The sequence below is a fragment of the Cnephaeus nilssonii genome, assembly GCF_951640355.1.
Source record: "Cnephaeus nilssonii genome assembly, chromosome: 9".
Taxonomy (NCBI): Eukaryota; Metazoa; Chordata; class Mammalia; order Chiroptera; family Vespertilionidae; genus Cnephaeus; species Cnephaeus nilssonii.
In genome coordinates this window covers 74,149,913-74,170,155 of record NC_137080.1, presented here as the reverse complement: position 1 = coordinate 74,170,155, position 20,243 = coordinate 74,149,913, and the positions used below count along the sequence as shown (strand labels likewise).

At 40.8% G+C, this 20,243-nt stretch overlaps 1 pseudogene across 1 annotated transcript; it reads left to right on the top strand.

Moving 5' to 3' along the window:
• Positions 1-456: 456 nt before the first annotated feature.
• LOC307105721 (nucleophosmin-like) lies at positions 457-1,404 on the top strand (annotated as a pseudogene). Its single transcript has 3 exons — positions 457-589; positions 797-1,203; positions 1,288-1,404. The product of its transcript is annotated as a nucleophosmin-like (transcript).
• The last annotated feature ends 18,839 nt before the right edge of the window (positions 1,405-20,243 follow it).

The window sequence follows — 20,243 nt, the reverse complement described above, 5'->3', positions numbered from 1 at the left end:
ACTCAGAAGAAAGAGGTGAGCTAGAGATGGTGATTCAGGGCATCAATACATGCCTGGCAAAGATAGATGCTCAGTAAAGACTTGTCAAATAAACAACCACCGCACACCATTAGAAATTATGGTTGAAGCTATGGGAATGCAAGTATAGAATAATAATATATAATGGCTGAAAACACAAGGTTAGGAAACATGAATATGTATGAAACAAGTTAAGAGACCTTTGTTCTTTAAAGAGACAGTGTAGGAAAACACACACACACACACACACACACACACACACACACACACACGCACAGAAACACCAAAGAGATAGTAATGTCACAGAAACCAAGATAGCAGAGAGTTCAAAAGGGTGGATTAACCCTAGTGCAATTCCATCTTAGGCGTCTGTTTTGCCAAACAGAAGTTATTTATCTCTGCCCACCTTCTCTCTCACCTAAGTGTGTGCTCCACCCCATGGAATCTTTTATAGACATGGACATGAGCCCTCTGAGGCCTCAGAACTATCTTTTTGGTTGTGAACTAAAGGCTGACACATTATCACTTTAAAGTGGATAATGATGAAAATGAGCACCAATTATCTTTTATTATTATTATTATTATTTCAGAGAGGAAGAGAGAGGGAGAGAAAGATAGAAACATCAATGATGACATAGAATCATTGTTCAGCTGCTTCCTGCACACCCTACACTGGAGATCGAGCCTGCAACAGGAATCCAACTATGACTTCCTGGTTAATAGGTCAAAGCTCAACCACTGAGCAACACAGGCCAGGCAGCACCAATTATCTTTACAGATGATCAGTTTAGGGACTGGTGCAAAGGATGCACTACACATTGTTGAAGTAGAGGCAATGAATTATGAAGGCAGTCCAATTAAAGTAATGCTGGCAACTTTGAAAATGTCTGTACAGCCAATGATTTCCCTTTGTGGCTTTGAAATAACACCACCTGTGGTCTTAAGGTTAAAATATGGTTCAGAACCTGTGCATATGAGTGGACAGCACTTAGTAGTTGTGGCAGAAGAGACAGAGTCAGTAGATGAAGAGGAGGTGGGTGTAAAAATCATAAGTATGTCTGGAAAGCATTCTGCCCCTGCAAGTGGTAGCAAATTCCATAGAAAAAAGTAAAACTTGCTGTTAATGAAGATGATGATGATGATGATGATGATTTTGAGAATGAGGAAGCTGAAGAAAAAGCTCCAGTAAAGAAATCTATATGACATACTCCAGACGAAAATGCACAAAAATCAAACTAGAATGGAAAAGACTTGAAACCATCAACATCAAGATCAAAAGGTAAAGAATCCTTAAAAAAAAAAAGACAGGAAAAAGCGCCTAAAACACCAAAAAGACCTAGTTTTTTAGAAAACATTAAAGCAAAAATGCAAGCAAGTATTATATAGAAAAGGCACTACTGGTAAATTAAGCCCCAAAAATGGGGAAAGAGGAAAATGAGAGACGGATATAATCCCTACTGAGTATCATCAACAATCCAGACTGAAGTCTTCTATTTCAATCTCAGTCCCCTTTCCGGATTAACCACCAATCCATGCCCCATTCTAGGCTGGAAGCTAAATCACTCTCAATTTCCTAAAGCACTTTCATGTGACTGCTGATTCAGTGAACATTTATTTCTACTTGTTCATTTATCTCACCTCTTTGACCATGTTTTAAACACCTATGTTATCTCCCTAGCTGTTCAATATATATTTGAATGAATCAAAAAAGGTGGACTAATTATCATTCTCAAATAGTTCAGTGAGGTCAAGGAAGATAAGAAATAGGAATTGTCTTCAATATTAAGCCACAGAGAGATCATCAAAGACTTTTACCTAAAAAATTTTGGTGGTGTAGTCTTGATGGAAACCAGTTTTTGAAGTTTATAGAAAGTGAAATAAACCTATATAATAAAAGGCTAATATGCAAATTGTCCCATTGGGAGTTTGACCAGGAGACCGGGACTTCCATCGCTCGCTATGACGTGTACTGACCACCAGGAGGCAGTGCGGAACATGGTGGGCAACTAGCGGCGGTGGCAGGGCACTGAGGGAGTGAGGGAAGGAGGAGGTGGGAGGCTGGGAGGCAGGGAACCTGATTGGCCCTGATCACCTGCCAAGCCTAGGGACCCTACCCATGCACAAATTTTGTGCACCGGGCCTCTAGTGGAAATAATAAATGAAGACAACTATTTTACAAAAAAGTCTGAACAGGAAAAGGAAAAGGAGAGAGAGGTTTACTACTAAAAGTAAAATTAATGTTAAAAAAAAAAGGTTTGGGAAGTTGGTTGCATTTAGAATTGAAAAATAATTTTTTCATTGGTTAGTTTATTAATCTCAGATCTCTGGTTATAACCTTCTCTTGATTCTCTACCTCACCAGTATCAAAATCATTTTGTAAATTATTTGAATTCTTTCTCAGTAGCATTTTTCATGTTTGCCCCAATTGTTTATTTCATTCTCCTATCACCATTTCTCTGAAATAAACTTAAACTCCCTTAAGTCACCCACAACAATTTTACATTATCCTATTGAAACATTGCGTTGATTATATCACATGCCTTCACAACACTTTTTCTACTTCCTAACAAATAAAGCAAATACTAGTTTTACAAAGAGAAACAAAACCCTCAAAATTGTTGCTCAGATCAAATCAACTCCATTTTCCTAAAAGTATACCATTTTCATGTCCTTGTGTCTGCCAACAGATATCCTCTTCACTTTCTCCACTTATCCAAATTCCACTTACCATCTCAGACTCAGTTCAGATGTCATTTCAACAATGCTATTTGCTTTGATCTCTAGTAGAGGAGATCACTCTTTCCTGGGCAATCTGACAGTCAATTTTGACAGCTTCTACCATCCTTTTTACACACTGTGAACTAAAGTTATGTGTTTAACTCCCCTATGAGATGGCAAACAGCTTGAAGATGGAGAATATATTTTGTGTATCTCTTAGCTCTCACAGAGCCTTATATAGTAGATGTTCAGCAACACGAGTAAATTTGTGAATGCAGCAATGTTAGTGCAAGAAGAGTCCAGAAAAAGAACAGGCACAAAAGACTGAGACAAAATGATTTACTGTTCAGTAACTAAGACATTCAAATACCTCTGTTACTATTATTGTCAATCATAACATGCACAAAGGCTTCTTAATAAGGGTTGTGAAAAATCAGTTTAAAAATGAATTCAGTACACACAAATAATGATACCAATAGTAGAGTCACCAGCATACATTAACCTTTTGCACTTGGATGTCGAGTGTGACTCGACACGGTTAGCATCGGTAGCAGTTCGTATGTCGAATTGTATTGAATGTATCAATAATTTGAAATATAAAAAAATCCAAATAAATAAGTTTGTATGAAAAGAAACTCCAGTTTTTTATTCTACTGCCACGCTTTGTAAAATCTGGGGTATTTAAAAAATTAAATCCCGAGTAGAATAAAGGAATCCAGAAAAAAGCAAGCGAGTGCAAAGGGTTAAACACACCATGGAACTGTGCATTGTGATAGGATTCTAGGCCTTTTGGGAAATGCTGGGGAGCTAAAGAAAGGGTCCTGCTTGCTTATTATCCTGCAAAGTGTAGCAGTGAGTAAAGAACACTACGGATATAGTCCCATGAAAAGTTTTGAACTAAGAATTCTAATTTGGTCCAGCAAATAGTTTGAAGTATCTTTTATGTACTAAACACTATGGGTTAATATAGTGTGAAAGAGAAGATGGTAAGGTACAGGACCTTCTCAAGAATCTTATCATCTAACTAGTGGCCCAGTGCATGAAATTCGTGCACATTAAAAGGGAATTAATTAGAGGAAATATTTTAATATTGCTATTTGCCCTACCTCTATAATAGAAGTGTCTGGCTGGCCCCACCCCCATTGGGCGACACCAAGACCCAGCCAGCACCACCCCTGTCAAGCCACGCCAGGCAGGGGATGCAGCCTCACATCCTGGCGCTGAGGTGGGGGGCATGGCCTCAGGTCCCCCGGCCCTGGCCTGTGCCACGCAGCCTCACCCAGACCCACCACGCCATGAGACCCCAGACCTGCCTCACCGCGGGACCCATTAAATGCACCTCCTGGTGACCAGTCGTTTGGTCGTTAAGGATGAAAATAAAATCATGCATTTAAGCATGCACATTCATTTTCAATGCCTGATTTGTCTACGTTCTCTAAATTGCAAAATAAATAAGATCTTCAGCCAGAGAGCATCATAATGCCAAGTTCTTTATATAATGACACATACCATTCTCTCCACTCAGTATGCTCCATTTGAATGGATTAAATGTATGTGACTCATATGAAAGGCACTGCTGCTTCCTCGTAATAGAGGAAGCATTAGCTCATTACCTAACGCCATAAAGTGGTTTAAATGGCATATACTGACTTGAAGAACAGAAGGAAAAAAAAACAAAAACAAAAAAAACAACACAACGTTCAGTGTTGTGGACAGCAAAATCCTCTCCCTTTCCCTTTGTTTTTTTCTGCTTTTCCCATGAACCTATTTGTGCTCTGCCTCAAAATCAACACAGAAGACAAAATCAGATGCTGTAATCTGCATTTTATAGTGCCACTTGAGTACAAAGAGTTGTTTTTCAATCTTTACCTTTTTTTTTTAATCAATGCAGCTCAAACTTGCTCCCAACATTCCAGGAGCCAGGCCAACATGGCTGTGTGGACACACCTTTGCTAGGTGCTGTCAGGCCTCAGGGCTGGGGCGGGGAACACGCCAGGTGTTGCTGGAAACGAATCAGCTCTCCTCTCTACATAGCAGGAATCTTCCTATCTAATAAAGAATGAATATGCTAATTGACCCTCACACCATGGTAAAGATGGCGGCGCCCACAGCCAATAAGGAGGGAATATGCTAATTGACTGTCCGCCCTCAAAGATGGCGGTGCCCACAGCCAATAAGGAGGGAATATGCTAATTGATTGCCACACCCTCAGAGATGGCAGCACCCAGTCTCCTCATCCCCGCCAGGGCAGTAGGCACAGCAAGGTTGGGCCCGTCCTGAGGTGGGCCCGTCCGCTCCATGCACCTGCCTCTGGAGTCCCCCAGTCCCCTCAGCCCCCCAGCCACCCAGGGCTGGCCCGAGGCGCAGGCAAGCCTCGGATGGTGGCTGCCCAGCTGCCCAGGGCCGCCTGAGGCTCAGGTAACCAGGGCCAGCCGAGGCTTGCGCTGCTGGCAGTGGCAGTGGCAGCAGCAGAGGTGTGATGGGGCATTGCCTTCCCCTGATCACCAGGTCGCCTCCCACCCCTGAGACTCCCAGACTGTGAGAGGGGGCAGGCTGGGCTGAGGGACCCCCCGTCCAGTGCATGAATTTTCATGTACCAAGCCTCTAGTTTCATTATAAAATGCAAAGCAGCAGCCATTTTCCATTACCCCCATCCCCAACCCTCCTCGCCCGGGGTGTAGGAAGGGGCTGGGAGGATATTTACACTCAGGTCTTTGATTTCTCTTATTTAACTGAGCCCAGTGACAGCTGCTTCTCTGAGCACAATGCCAGCCGGCTCAGGGCTAGCCGCACCTGGAAGGCAAGTGGCAAAGCTGACCAGGGGCTTTGACCAAGCCCAGTCACGCAGGTCACAGCAACCTCGGCAGGTGGGCTGCTTCCAAAGACTCTAGGCCCCTCCCAGCTCCGCACCCCAGCTCTCTGCTCTCCCCCTTTCACCCACAGGCACCACCAGTGTGGTGTGCCCCAAGGCTTGGTGTGCAGATGCTGGGGTTGCAGGTTCAAGACGCTCCACCTCCTCCTGGCACTTTGAGCCATAAGCACCAGCAGGGACCTTTCCACTCGGTCTTGGTCTTTGGTCACTGCTGAGGTTTTCTGGACTCTCTAGGCCAGGGACAGCCAGGACCTTTGCCTCTGACCGATGCCGTGCCTGCAGCCTGCCTGGGGTACCCCCAGCCCCAGGAAAGCGTGGGGGCGTGGCCAGCCTGGGTGAGGGGCTGTGGGGGGGTGGGAGGGTTGGCTAGCTGCCCCACCCTCAATTGGGGTGGGAGAGGCTGATCAGGGGTGGGGCCAGGGGAGGGGCTTGGCAGGGCAGCCATCTTGTGATGGCGTTACAACGTGAGGGTCAATTTGCATATTACCTCTTTATTATATAGGGTTATTGATTAACAAGATAAGCCTTACCAAAATATCAAGCAGTAAAATAATTCCTATTTGAAAAATTGAATTACTGTGTTGGAATTCACCAGATGACTATAAATTCTTCCCTGGATTTGGGAATAAAAGAGCTCTAGGGAGAAGGATCCATGTGAAATGGATATGGAGGCTTTGTGTCTGCTACAGAGACACAGGAAGGGTAGAGCCAAGGCATTCTGAGGAAGGAAAAGTTGAGAGTATTTGTTTATCTTTTCCCCAGGCTCAGATTTGCAAAGGCCCCAAACATAAGAATGAGAGAGAGAGAGAGAGAGAGAGAGAGAGAGAGAGAGAGAGAGAGAGAAAGGTTTAGATAAATGTGACTCATTTGTTCAGAGAAAGAGGTCCAGTTCCAAAGAGATAATGGGAAAGGAGGACCCTTGAGGAGAGGCCAGAGAAGCAGGGGCCCAGGCTGGGTCAGGATTTTGAAGAGACATGGAAGCAAGTGTCTATTAGATCAGAAAAGCCAAGCAGAGATTTTGATGGCAGAGAGAACTTATAAGCCAAGTAATAATTCAGAATTATTACTAATAAGTCAGTAGTAATTCAAAAAGCCTATGATAGCAGAGAATGACACAGTCTTATTTCCCAACTAGATAGAAGCCAAACTTGAGCATTCAACTTTCTGTAAAAATATATTAAGATTAAGGTTTTAAAAGTACACAAATCAAAATAAACAGTATTTAAGATAAAATATCTGTGGTCTTATTAGGTGATGTTAAAAAATAAAAAGGGAAACCAAAGGACAAAAGCAAAGCTGTATCTCTACACTACATACTGACAGCTGTCAGAGGGGAGGAGTGAGGGGAGACTGGATGAAAAAAGGTGAAGGGATTAGCCAAAGAACATATATGCATAACCAATAGACATAGATTCCAGTGTGGTGATGGCCAGAGGGAAGGGTGCTGGGGTCAGGGCTCAGTGAAGGAAGGAAAAATGGGAGCGTCTGTAATAGTCAATAATAAAAGTTTAAAAAAAAAATGTGTCAGCAGAAGAGCAAGCAAATGAGAAGCAGAAAATAAATATAATTAATGAAGGGATGATTCCAACACCTCTGATATTAGGAAAAGTTACTTTAATGTCTAATTCAAAAGGAAGAGGGATAAATAAAATTAAAGTATTTTACTCAGAGTGTTAATTTTTAAAGCAATTTATTAAGAAATCTAAGGAAGATGATTTCTTATTTAGCTAGTCATGTATCAACAGAAATTTGAAATAAATAATTTCCTATATCTTAGAATTTATTTCAAAAAATTTAAACAGTGTTGTTCAGTGGTTAGAGTGCCAACCCTTGCACAGAAAGATTTCAGGTTCCATCCCTGGCCCCGTGGGGCATGTGCAGGAGGCAACCAATCTATATGTCTCTTTCACATTGATGTTTCTCACTCCCTCCTTCCTCCTCCCTTCCACTATCTCTAAAAATCAATGGAAAAAAATATTATCCATTGAAGATTAACAACAAAAAAGTAAAAAATAAATAAAAATTTAAGCATCTTATAAATTCAAAACACCTATTCATTTTTTTTTTCTCACTTAGAAAACTCCCAGTCCTGGGCTCAATTAATCTCTATGAACTAATGAAGGTCAATGACCCTGGGTGCAACCCAGGCCTATAAAGTCATGACTCATATGAGAAAGTAGGTACTTTTAAACTATTCTCAAGACTTTTTTTTTCTGTACTGTAATTTTTTTGGAGGGGGGTGAAATTTGGAAGAGAACACTTTCTTAGTGGTAGTGTGTTCATGTGTTGAAAAAGAGGCCAATACCACACCAATAATTGTTGGAACTCAAGTATATCATTAACAATTTTTCCTTGTGTCTGGTTATATGAAGGGTAAAAAGAAGGGAATGATGCTACTTATGTTTCCTCACTTAAAAATCTTTGTCTCTGCATCTTTCAGGAACTCAAGTCTATATTTTTTCCTCATTAATTACACTTTAGAAATTATTTCCCTCATTTTAATCGTCACTAAAATGCACAGAAGGAATCCTCATCAGACCAAAGGGTAGGGATGGAATTTGTGAGCGGTACAATCAGATTATGTCACCTAATCATCCTTGGCATTGACATGAGTGGGAGGAAAATACACAGGTAAGGACAGAGGGTGCATGGGGTCAAGGGATGGAAGGGTGAACTTGTGATGATTTCAGACATGGTGATATTTTATCTGAATCCTCAAAGAAAACCTTCTTCTTTATTACAGAACTAGAAGCCCAGTGCATGATTTAATCATGCACGTGTAGGCTGTCTGTCCGCTGGTTGGCAGCTCTGAAGTCCCTGGGCCGCTAGGGCGAGGCGGGGCGGGGGCGTGGTCCTCCTGCGGCCGGAGCCCAGGCCAGGGTCTTGCCTTCGCCTCCCGCCCAGGAAGGCTGAGGCCACCGCCACGTGCTCCTGCGGCCCAACTGCCGCCAGACTCCTCACCGGGGAGCCGCGCCGCCCGCACACCGCCCACCCACCGCCCACCGACCGCCCGCCGCCTCCAAACCTCCAAAATGCTGGCTCGGCTCGCTGCCCCAGAGGCCTGTCTGTGCCGCAGCACAGCCATGGCGCAGACGCTGAGCTCGCGTCGCCACTGGCAACGCGAGCTCAGCGTCCTGCCGGCCCAATCACCACCCCAGCCACCCCAAGTCCTGCCCCCTGTGTCACCCGCTGGCCCAATCATGGGCGTAGCGGAGTGATGGTAATTTAAATATTACCTTTTTATTATGTAAGACTAGAGGCCCGGTGCATGAAATTTGTGCACGGGGGGGAAGGGGTCCCTCAGCTGGGCCTGCACCCTCTCCAATCCAGGACCCCTTGGGGGATATCCAACTGCTGGCTTAGGCCCGATCACAGGATTGGGCCTAAACCAGCAGTCGAACATCCCTCTTGCAATCCAGGTCCGCTGGCTCCTAACTGCTCACCTGCCTGCCTGCCTGATTGCCCCTAATCACCTCTGCCTGCTGGTCTGATGCCCCTAACTGCCCTCCCCTGCCGGCCTGATCGCCCCTAACTACCCCTGCCTTGGCCCCTGCCACCAGGAGGACATCCAGAAGATGTCCAGTCTAATTAGCCTATCACCCTTTTATTAGTATAGATGGTCTTCCTTTATCTGAAAAGGTCACTCATTTCAACCTTGCGCTTCAGCTAGAATTAGAACAGGAAGAACCAAGAAATCATCTTAGCCATTAGATAAAGCAGCAATTTCCAACCTTTTTCATCTCATGGCACACATAAACTAATTACTAAAATTCTGTGGTACACCAAAATATAGATTTTGTTGCAGATCTTAGAAAAATAGGTATAATTTTGATTCATTCACACCGAACAGTTATTGTCATTTTTTTATTTGACAACCTAAGGGGGAAAAGATCAGTTCCCTGACTACATAGTCAGGTATTGCATGTTTTAAAAAATCTTGCGGCACAGCAGTTGAAAATCGCTGAGATAAAGGAGTTGCCACAAGAGGTTTTGCAGACTAGTTTTCCTGACTATCAAATATACTCAGTGAGAGTTCACAAAGGGAAAGCAGGTATGGAAAGGAGTCCCTAGCACTTACACAAAAGAAGAAGACGAGAGAATTCACTTTGTGCCCCCAGAAACTTTGATTAGCTAAACAGATGGGCCTGTTTTGAAGTGTAGAAGAAAAGGAAAGCAGGAGTATAGGATGGGGCCAAAATGCAGACATCTTCAGCTCCATGGAAGAATGTTTAATCTGTCAGGAGTGAGGAGTGAAGATTATTTTTAAAGCAGAGACTTTATGTAATCAACTACCTGCAGTGGTAATATGGACAAAATAATGGAGGAACCCAGGATTAATGCTGGCAACTAGGAAAAAATCACTGTAAAATATGACATTAGTTATTTTGTCATTACAATGAGAAGGTAAGAGGGGAAGCTAAAAGTTAGTGTTCAGGTAATCATTTTATCTGAAAGTTCCTCAAATAGATTTTTAATGAAATGTTTCCAAAGCAGGGAAAAGTAAAATCATCTTTATAAGGGGTTCATGTCACTGACAATGGGTCTGTTCTACTTATACTTGTAACACTAGCATCAAAAAAGGCCAATGTTAATTTTAGGGGTATCAGTCCTCTCTTGGCTAAAGTTCTCACTTGGAAAACGTGGGAAATCAGCCCACCTAAACAAGCTCCATCTCTCCCATTTGGCATGTTGGTGACAAGAGTGAGCCAAACAAATAAATATTAACAGTTGTCAGGCAAGCCTCCCTGCTTCAACTGCTGAAAAGGGAAGTAAGTCCCCCCCCCCTCCCCCCCCCCCCCCCCCCCCCCGTCCCCAGTCTTTGGCTACAGAATCTTCCCCTGTAGGGCTCACTTTATCTCCGGTCATACAGCTTTTCTGTGGAAATTCCCTTCTCACAAAGGTCTGCTCACCACTGTGCCCAGCAGGAGGACTCTATCCACAAGCTGCTTACACTCCCGTCATTTAGGCTCATTCTGCAACTGATGTTGGAGTTCTCTCCTGTAGACTTAAAATAATCTCTGATCTTTACTTAACAAATTAGCCATTTTCCCTTTTATTCAAACACTAGAGGCCCGATGCATGAAAATTCGTGCAAGAGTAGACCTTCCTTCCCCTGGCTACCAGCACTGGCTTCCCTCCAGCACCCGGGACCCGGGCTGCTTCCCTCCTCTGGCTGCCAGCAAGCACTCGGGATATGGGCTGCTTCCTTCTGGCCACCCACAGGTACCGGGGACCTGGGCTGGCCTCCCTGGGGCCACCCATAGGCAGCTGGGACCTGCTGGCTTTCCTCTGGCCCTGGCTTCATCAGAAAGGATGTCCGGAATTATGTCCGGAAGACATCCGGTCTAATTAGCATATTACTCTTTTATTATTATAGATTTCTCAACATAACCCATAAAAGCTCCCCTGACCTGAGGGAAGCTCAATTTTCAGCAGTTGCATCAGTCACCTTCAGACCCAAAGAATACAGGACAACTGGAACCACCTCCAAATTGTGTGATTTTTCCATCTGTGTAGCTGCAGAATCTAGTATAATGTCAGACTCCTTACAGTGCTCAGTAAATATAGAGATCCCACATAATCACAATTACTCATGATATTGTTAATTACATTCTTCTTAAAAGTTCTCTCTCCTTAGTGTCTTTACATGCAGTTCAAGAGAGGGTAGAATGTCTTCCTATATAAGGTCTAACCTTGATTGTACGACAGCTAAGAATTTAGTTTTTTTCAGTTTATACCCATATGGCACTTAGAAATTTAGAAATTTTAAATAAAAAAGGATTACTTTGGCTTGAATCAAAATGAATGTGATTACTATTGACTAATTATAAAGAAAAAGTCAAGGTCTTATTGAAATCTTTTCTCCCAACCTACACACAACTTTTTAAAAAGACTAATATTAATTCTCATTGTGATATAACCTGAAAATATTTACCCTGATGCAAATGAACTGTCTCAGATGTTAGTGATATTTTTAATATATTTTTATTGTTGATAGTATTACAGATATCTCTCATTTTCACCCCCTCCTCCCCTCCAAGCCCCTATCCACCCCACTAGGTCTTCACTACCCTATTATCTGTGTCCATGGGCTATGCATATAAGTATATAAGTTCTTTGGTTTATCTCTTCTCCCCCCTTCCCCCAACTCCACATTGAGGTATGTCAGTCTGTTCCATGCCTCCGTGCTTCGGGTCTTATTTTGTTGGGCAATTCATTTTGTTCATTAAATTCCACAAATAAGTGAGATCATGTCATATTTGTTTTTCTCAGTTTGGTTTATTTCATTTAGCATAATATTCTCCAAGTCCATACGTTAGTGATAGTTTTAATTTCAACTGGACATGATAATATCTACGATGTTTGGATGGTAGAAAAAAATGAGTCATTGAAACCTATTATACCTACAAGGTATCTTCATATCTAGATAGCTTCAAACTGTAAAATTGGGTCGAGACAAGAGAAATAATGTTTTAATAAATGTGGTAGGCTCACAGTACTGGCTATTACTTTACTTTTCCTCTCTATTTCCTTAATATACGATGTCAGAGTAGTATTATAAAGTCTTGTCCTTTCATTTGTGAGAATCTTTACCAAAAAATAAGAAAATTCTAATCTTATCTTATTGAAGTCTAATCTTATTTTACATTTTTATTTATATACTAGAGGCCCAGTACACAAAACTCGTGCATGGGGGGGCGTCCCTCAGCTCAGCCTGCACCCTCTCCAATCTGGGACCCCTCGAGGGATTTCGACTGCCCACCAGATTGGGCCTAAACAGGCAGTCGGATATCCCTCTCACAATCCAGGACTGCTGGCTCCCAACCCCTCCCCTGCCTAACTGCCTGATTTCCCCTAACTGCTTCTGCCTGCCAGCCTGATCACCCCCTAACCACTCCTCTGCCAGCCTGATCAACGCCTAACTGCTCCCCTGCTGGCCCGATTACCCCTAACTACCCTCCTCTGCCAGCCCAGTCACCCCCAACTGCCTTCCCCTGCAGGCCTGATCCCCCGCAACTGCCCTCCCCTGCAGGCCTGGTCCCCTCCCAACTGCCCTCCCCTGTAGGCCTGGTCCCCCACAACTGTCCTCCCCTGCAGGCCCGGTCCTCCCCAACTGTCCTCCCCTTCAGGCCTGCCCCCCCCCAACTGGCCTCCTCTGACGGCCCAGTCACCCCCAACTGCCCTCCCCTTAAGGCCTGATCCCCCCAACTGCCCTCCCTTGCAGGCCTGGTCCCTCCCAACTCCACTCCCCTGCTCACCTGATGGCCCACAACTGCCCTCCCCTGCTGTCCATCTTGTGGTGGCCATCTTGTGTCCACATGGGGGCAGCCATTTTTGACCACATGGGGGCGGCCATATTGTGTGTTGGAGTGATGGTCAGTTTGCATATTACCTCTTTATCATATAGGATTACCTATGTTGAATAACACATGGAAGAGACTGTGGATTGAGTCAACGTGCCAGCGATGTGCTCTGGGGCAGGGGAGGGGAGGGGAGAGCCCTGGTGTGTATTGTTTGCCCAAATTCTATGGTGCAAATTTTTTCATCTGTCTTTCAGCTAGAGTTCTGGAAACAACTTTGATGCCACTGATGAGATGTACTTGCACAATATTTAGAATGGAAAAACTGAATCAGAGGCTAATTTTCTCTGATGGAAAGCAAAGTTGTAAGAATGTGAGATGTTCCTGCAAATCATTTCACTGTTCCCTCCCCAGATGGCTGGGTACCCAGCATCCACTGTGGCAGCTGCAGAACAGCAGCACCACTGGGGCATTCTTAAACTTGACAGAGCCCATAGCAGTCCACGTGAAGCATGCGGAGATTCTGGTGAGTCAGTTCTGCAAAGCCCCGAGAGACTTTCCTGGAGGACTATCTTAGTCCTCCCCTCCTTCCATGCACACTCAGAAGCCTTTACTTCCGCTATGTTAAATCCTTCATGCTTAAAGTTTGCCACACGACTGGATGTTTTGTTGGTTCCCATGTACATTTGAAATTTCTTAACTCTGCATACCTGGCCATTTCCTCTCCTCAACTGTGAGAATATCGACTCAAATATTAATTTATGAAATCTTCTTAGACAAAGATTTCCTTTTCCTTCTCAGAAGTCCTATAACCCCTTGTTTGTTCATTCTCAAGTTACAGGAATCCAGGCTATGAATATAAATTGTTCTCATTTCAGGATGTATACAAGTTCAGGACAGGTGAGGTAGACCCAAGTCATATATTTGCATAGAAGCAATAAACTGTGGGGAAATCTTTAAGAGAAACAAGCATAGGCACACAAGATGGGTCCAATAACATTCCCCTCTTTGTCAGAGGATTGAGGGTTTGGGGTACTGCCTTCCTTCCCTAAACCTACAAATTTTTCTGAACCCCAGGGAGAGAAGGAGCTATCAGCAAGCAAAAATAAATCATTGCTTCACTAAAATTCTGAATGTCATTGGTGTACACACCATAAAGGTACAGAGAAAGCATTTCCCCTATTTTGTTTGTATACCACAGCCACAGAGCCTGAGGACCATCAACTCTCCCAGCAGTGAGGGGCATTCACACAGCTTAGAGAGCAGCTCAGCTGTGACATCTCTTTGACACTAAATTTTCAGTGGGTGGTTAAACAGCAAGTTTGGCAGACTCAGGAAAACACTGTGTAGGGGTCAGAATTGAGACTGGTGCCTTCAAAAATGAAAAGGGGCAACAGTGTGCGCACATACACGCAAACAGCATAAAGCTTTGAATGGCATGCAGTATCTCATGTAAGTCGCCTACCAACATTTTTGAGCATGTGTAGCCAAATCTATTCAGAAGAAAAGAGAAAAAATGGCATGTGGTTACTGTAGCCAAAACACTGTGCTCTAAACACATATGCGTACCATCTAGGGAATCCCAGAAATAGCTAGGGAAAATAGTTTTAGTGATGGGGAATACAGCCAAAGGAATAATGTTTGTTATGAAAAATATGATCTACATTTATTTCCAGGCTCATGTGGCCTGGCATCAAGATTATACAAGTAATGGGTGGCAGGCAGTGATATGAATGCATGTGATTTTTCCCACTTAATCAAGCCTATAAACTCAAAGCTCAGTTATAAAGCCCACACAATACCTACTACATAATAGGTAAGCAAGGTACATATTAAATAAATGGGTACCATTTTCTTTTATACATTTTCTTCTCCACCAAAAACTCACACACATCATACATAAACACTGCCAACACCATAAATCACATTAATTTAAATTTTACTTTTGTAGAAATTGTAACAATAGGGTTTTATGAAATTTTATCTTAAGAAAACTCAAAGGACTTTTAAATTTATTTTCATATGTATAAGTCATTATAACATTTCTTAGGGAGTAAAAGTATAGTATAGTGATTGTAAATTTTATGTTACAAATGAAAATTTAGTATCGATAACTGCAATTATTTTTTCAATTTATGTAATGGTTATTTCACCCCTGAAATAGAGGTAGAGAAAAAAGTTAAATAACTTGACACTGTTTTATGCTAATTTCTGTAAAATATGCTATGTTCTTGAATGTCCACAATAATTTTGATAATGTTTCCTTTGAAAAATATTTAGAGGTGTTAAATCTATGATCTCAAGAGGTATGTGTACACATGTAGCAGAAGGTCCTTTTTTCCTTTGGTAGAATAATCAGAGTTCCCTTTTGAAAAAATAAATTAGCAAGTAAGTACATTGGCAAGTCCAATGAATATCTTTATATATTAGCTCTGCTGACTTCAAAAGAAGTCAATTGATGCCATATTATGCCTTTATTCTCTCAAGAGATAGAAATCTTGTATGTATAAGACATGTTTACTTTAAAGACCACATCATGTTTTACAACTACAATTTCTTTAAAAAAAAAAAAGACAAAAACATGGCCTTGGGCAGTACTATAATATGAATAAATATCTTCAGCCACGAAAATCCTACACTTGACCAAATTTGCATGCTTTTTATATTTGCTAGTAACTATTTAATACTATGGAAAATGTATGTATATATACAGATTTTTTTCTTTAAATCATATCCTAATAAGTTCTTAAAAATAATAGCCTCCAAAGAGGGAATTCTGATGAGGCTTGAACCAGAGTGACAAAAAAAAAAAAAAAAAAAAAAATCTGTTAATCTCCTATCAGGCAGAGAGTTAAATAACAGTGTTATTAGAGACTTTGATGATTTTGGAGGCAAATTTAATAATGATATAAATCAAATGTTAAAATAATCCTCTAAGGAAACTTACTTCATTTGGGAGAAATATAAAGTTTCACCAGTAACCATAGTGAGTTGATATTATTGCAGTTGTTTTTATAAGTTGTTGCTATGACTTTTTTGACTTTTGGGCTAGATTCTACTTCAAATACAACAGATGGCAACGATTACACTTTTGTAACTTTTTTTCTTGAATAACTAAACAGAGCACAATAAAATAAACAAGCTTATACACTAGAGAGTTTTGTCTTGATTCACATTTTATTAAAACTAAAAGGAAACAAAGTAACTCAAACCAAAAATAAAATGAGACCTCCATGTATCCCAAACTTTACGCCCAAATTTTAAAATATTAAAATATTCCACTGTTTTACTTCCCTCGTGATTTCAAGAGGACTAAAACAAAAGAAACAAAAATATTGTAAAGAAGAAAGTTTGCAAAACTGACAGCTCAAATCAGAAGCAAATGTTAAAGGCCTAGGAGGAAGTTCCTCTGTATCTGCCTCACTTGCTACAAAATTTGAGAAATCAGATTTAGGTGGAATTGAAATCTGAGAAAAAGTATCTTATAATGAAATTTTATTCTAAACAGTTTTAAATTTATTTCTCAGTGTCATATGATATGTGACTGCACCCTGACTTTCTTCTCTGACCCCTCCAGAACAATATTTGGTACTTTTCAAAATTCAAACTGAAGTGTACATATAAAGCCAAATTACAGTTACTAACCACAAAGCATATTTTTAAATAAATTGATTCTATAAGGATTATTTACTGAAAATGGCATAGTTGATGGGAAATACTCTCTAATAAATAGAACACTTCATTTGATATCAGGGAACAAAGTTCCATTTGCAGATGTTTAAAATGATTATGTGGTCTTTGGGTAAATCATTCAACTTTATTTTTCTTATTCTAGTAAATGAAGACAATAAATTATCTGACAAGATAGAATTTGTAAATCATGCTCAAATGTTGATATAATTAGATAGGGACTTTGATGCATCATAATAATATCAATGTTAAAACGATTAGTCATTGTTATCCCACTGGCATCGATAAGAGTCTTTTTTAAATAGTGTGTGGAATGGTTTATAAAGCGCCAAATTGCCTTTATTAATGATCTCATCATGATTTCATTCTCTGGTTAACAGCTTGAGTGTTTGATAGAGTAAAGTGTTCTTACTGAGCAACACTCAAAGTATTTGCCTATAAAATTTTTATTTTAAAAACAAATCCTACAAAAATTCAGCAAGTGACTAGTTAAAGATCAGCAAAAACAAAATCTTAGTAATGGTTAAAGATCTAATTTTCCTAAGTAATTATGATCACTACTACAAAATCAATTAATTAATAGGTATTGCAGACTGAGGCCACAGATCCTAGCACAAATAGACTGAAATTTCATATTCATGAAATGTTTCCTTACTATAAAAAGAACACTTAAAGAATACTTGTTTTCTATTTGGAAAACCAGAAAGAGTAAAACAAGCAAGCAAAAAGGCACACATCATGCTCAGAAACAAACTATTGCATTTTTACTGTATATCCTTTCAGGCATCTTTTTTTTCTATGCCTGTCCAGGAAGTCCTCTATTTACATATGTTTGATTTCCTGGAAATGTATTGCAAAGTCAGAGTCAAAAATAATCAATTTCTTACATATTACATATAAATAGATCAGGTTATATGCCCAAAGAATTAATTTTATACGTGTCCACGTGCACACCACACACATATTACAAAGCATATTTACTGGAGTTCAAATGGGCCCAGGCTTATCTGCCTGGCAGATGAGAATCTCCAGACACACAGACACTGCCGATAAGAAGACCCTTCTGGGACCCTACTGGCCACCCGCTCTGACCAGAACAGGCCTCCTCCCTCCCTCAACCCTTCTACAGGGGGCACAAGCAGACGCCCCTCAGCCCCTCTAGCCTGAATAAGCTGGGTGCCTTGGATGGGAGTGGGGAGGGAGGGCTATTCTTCCCGTGCACACACTCCAACCTAATGGGTCTTAGTCATCCCTGTGTACTGTAATCACCAACCTGATGGTCCCAACTTGCCTGCCTGTACACAAAAAATCCAATGCCACCTAACACTCACTGTAGTCCCCCTCCTCACCCCAACATGGGCCACCCTGTATGCACCATGCAGGAAATCCACTAGAAGCAAAGCTTGAATCACCCATTCAGATGGTTATGGGGCCTAATAGTCATGGGCTTCATGGAGATCCCTCAGAAAAACTAATATGAGCATCAGAAGAACAGAGCAGGCTGTCAGACCAGATAAAGGGGTTTTTTTGTGTGTGTGACATGGCACCAGCAGTACCACAGACTGACTGAAATACAGTCAAGGCTGTGGCAGTCTACCCTACCATTTAAGGCCTCAAAACCATGCTGTAAAAGATCAACTCATATAAAACTATACATGTAAATTAACCATATAAATGTACAAGTTGCAGAAATGTCATATAATAGGTTTTAATCTATATATATAAAAGGCTAATATGCAAAATGTCCCCTCGGGAGTTCAACCAGGAGACCGGGAGTTTGATTGCTCGCTATAGCATGTGATGACCACCAGGGGGCAGCACGGAATGAAGGAAGGCCCCGGCCGGCAGCTGGCAGCTAGGGAAGGAAGGCCCTGGCCGGCAACTGGAAGGCCCCAATCGGCCCTGATCACCGGCCAGGCCTACGGACCCTACCCGTGCACAAATTTCGTGCACCAGGCCTCTAGTATTGATATAAAGATTTTATACATTCACATCTGTATTCAGATAGGGATTGAATTGAATCTGTTGATTGCTTTGGGTAATATGGACATATTAACAATATTAATTCTCTTAATCCATGAGCATGGAATATCTTTTCATTTATTTGTACCTTCCTCAATTTCTTTCATTAATGCCTTGGAGTTTTCAATATACATGTTTTCAACATCCTTAAATGTATTTCTAATATTTTATTCTCTTTGATGTAGTTTAAATGGACTTTTTATTTCTCTTTCTGATACTTCATTATTGGTGTATAGAAATACACAGATTTTTGTGATTGATTTTGTATTCTACAACTTACTAAATGTATTAGTTTTAACTAATACTTAATGGAGTCTTTAGAGTTTTCTATATGTAACATTGTGTCATTTGGAAACAGTGACAGTTTTACTTATTTTTTTCCAATTTAGATGCCTTTTATTTCTTTATTTTGCCTAATTATTCTGAATGGTACTTCCAATTCTATGTTGAATATAAATGGTGAGAATAGGCATCCTTGTCCTATTCCTGATCTTAGAAACAAAGGCTTTCAGTTTTCACCATTGAGTATGATGTTAGCTGTGGACTTGTCATATAGGACCTTTATTATGTTGAGGTACTTTCCCTCTATTCCACTTTTGTGAGAGTTTTTATCATGAAAGAATTTTGGGTCTTGTCAAATGATTTTTTCTGCATCTATTGAAATTACCATATAATTTTTATCCTTCATTTTGTTAATGTGGTGTATCACATTGACTGATTTCCAGATGTTGACTAATTTGCATTTCTGGAGTGAATCTCACTTGATCATGGTGTATAATCCTTTTAATGTATCATTGCATTTTGTTGATAATTATTGCATCTAGGTTCATCAGGGATATTGGCCTGTAATTTTCTTTTCTTGAGGCACCCTTGTCTGGTCTTGGTATGATGATAATGTTGGCTTCATATAATGAGTTTGGAAGAGTTCCTCCTCTTCTATTTTTTGGAAGAGTTTGACAATGATTGGCATTAATTCTTCTTTGAATTTTTGTAGAATTCACCAATGAAGCCATCTGGTCCCAGATTCTTGTTTGTTGGGAGGGTTTTGATTATTGATTTAATCTCCTTACTAGTAATTAGTCTGTTCAGATTTTTTTAATTCATCATGACTCAGTTTTGGTAGGCTGTGTGTTTCCAAGAATTTATCCATTTCTTCTAGGTTGTCCAATTTGTTGGTGCATAATTGTTCATAGTAGTCTATTATGATCCTTTGTATTTCTGCAGTATCAGATGTAACATTTTTGCTTTCATTTCTGATTTTATTTGAGTCCTCTCTCTCTCTCCCTCTTGTTCTTGGTGAGTCTACCTAAGGGCTTATAAGTTTTGTTTATCTTTTCAAAAGAATCAACTCTCAGTTTTATTGATCTTCACTATTGCTTTTTGGCCTCTATTTCATTTGTTTCTGCTCTAATCTTTATTATTTCCTTCTGTCTACTAACCCTGGGCTTTGTTTATTCTTTTTCTAGCTCCTAGGTGTATAAAGTTATATTATTTGAGACTTTTCTTGTTTCTTGAGATAGGAATTTGTCATCATGAAATTTTCTCTTAGAATTACTTTTGTTACATCCCACAAATGTTGGTATATTATCTTTACATTTTTGAGTGTCTCAATATACATTATT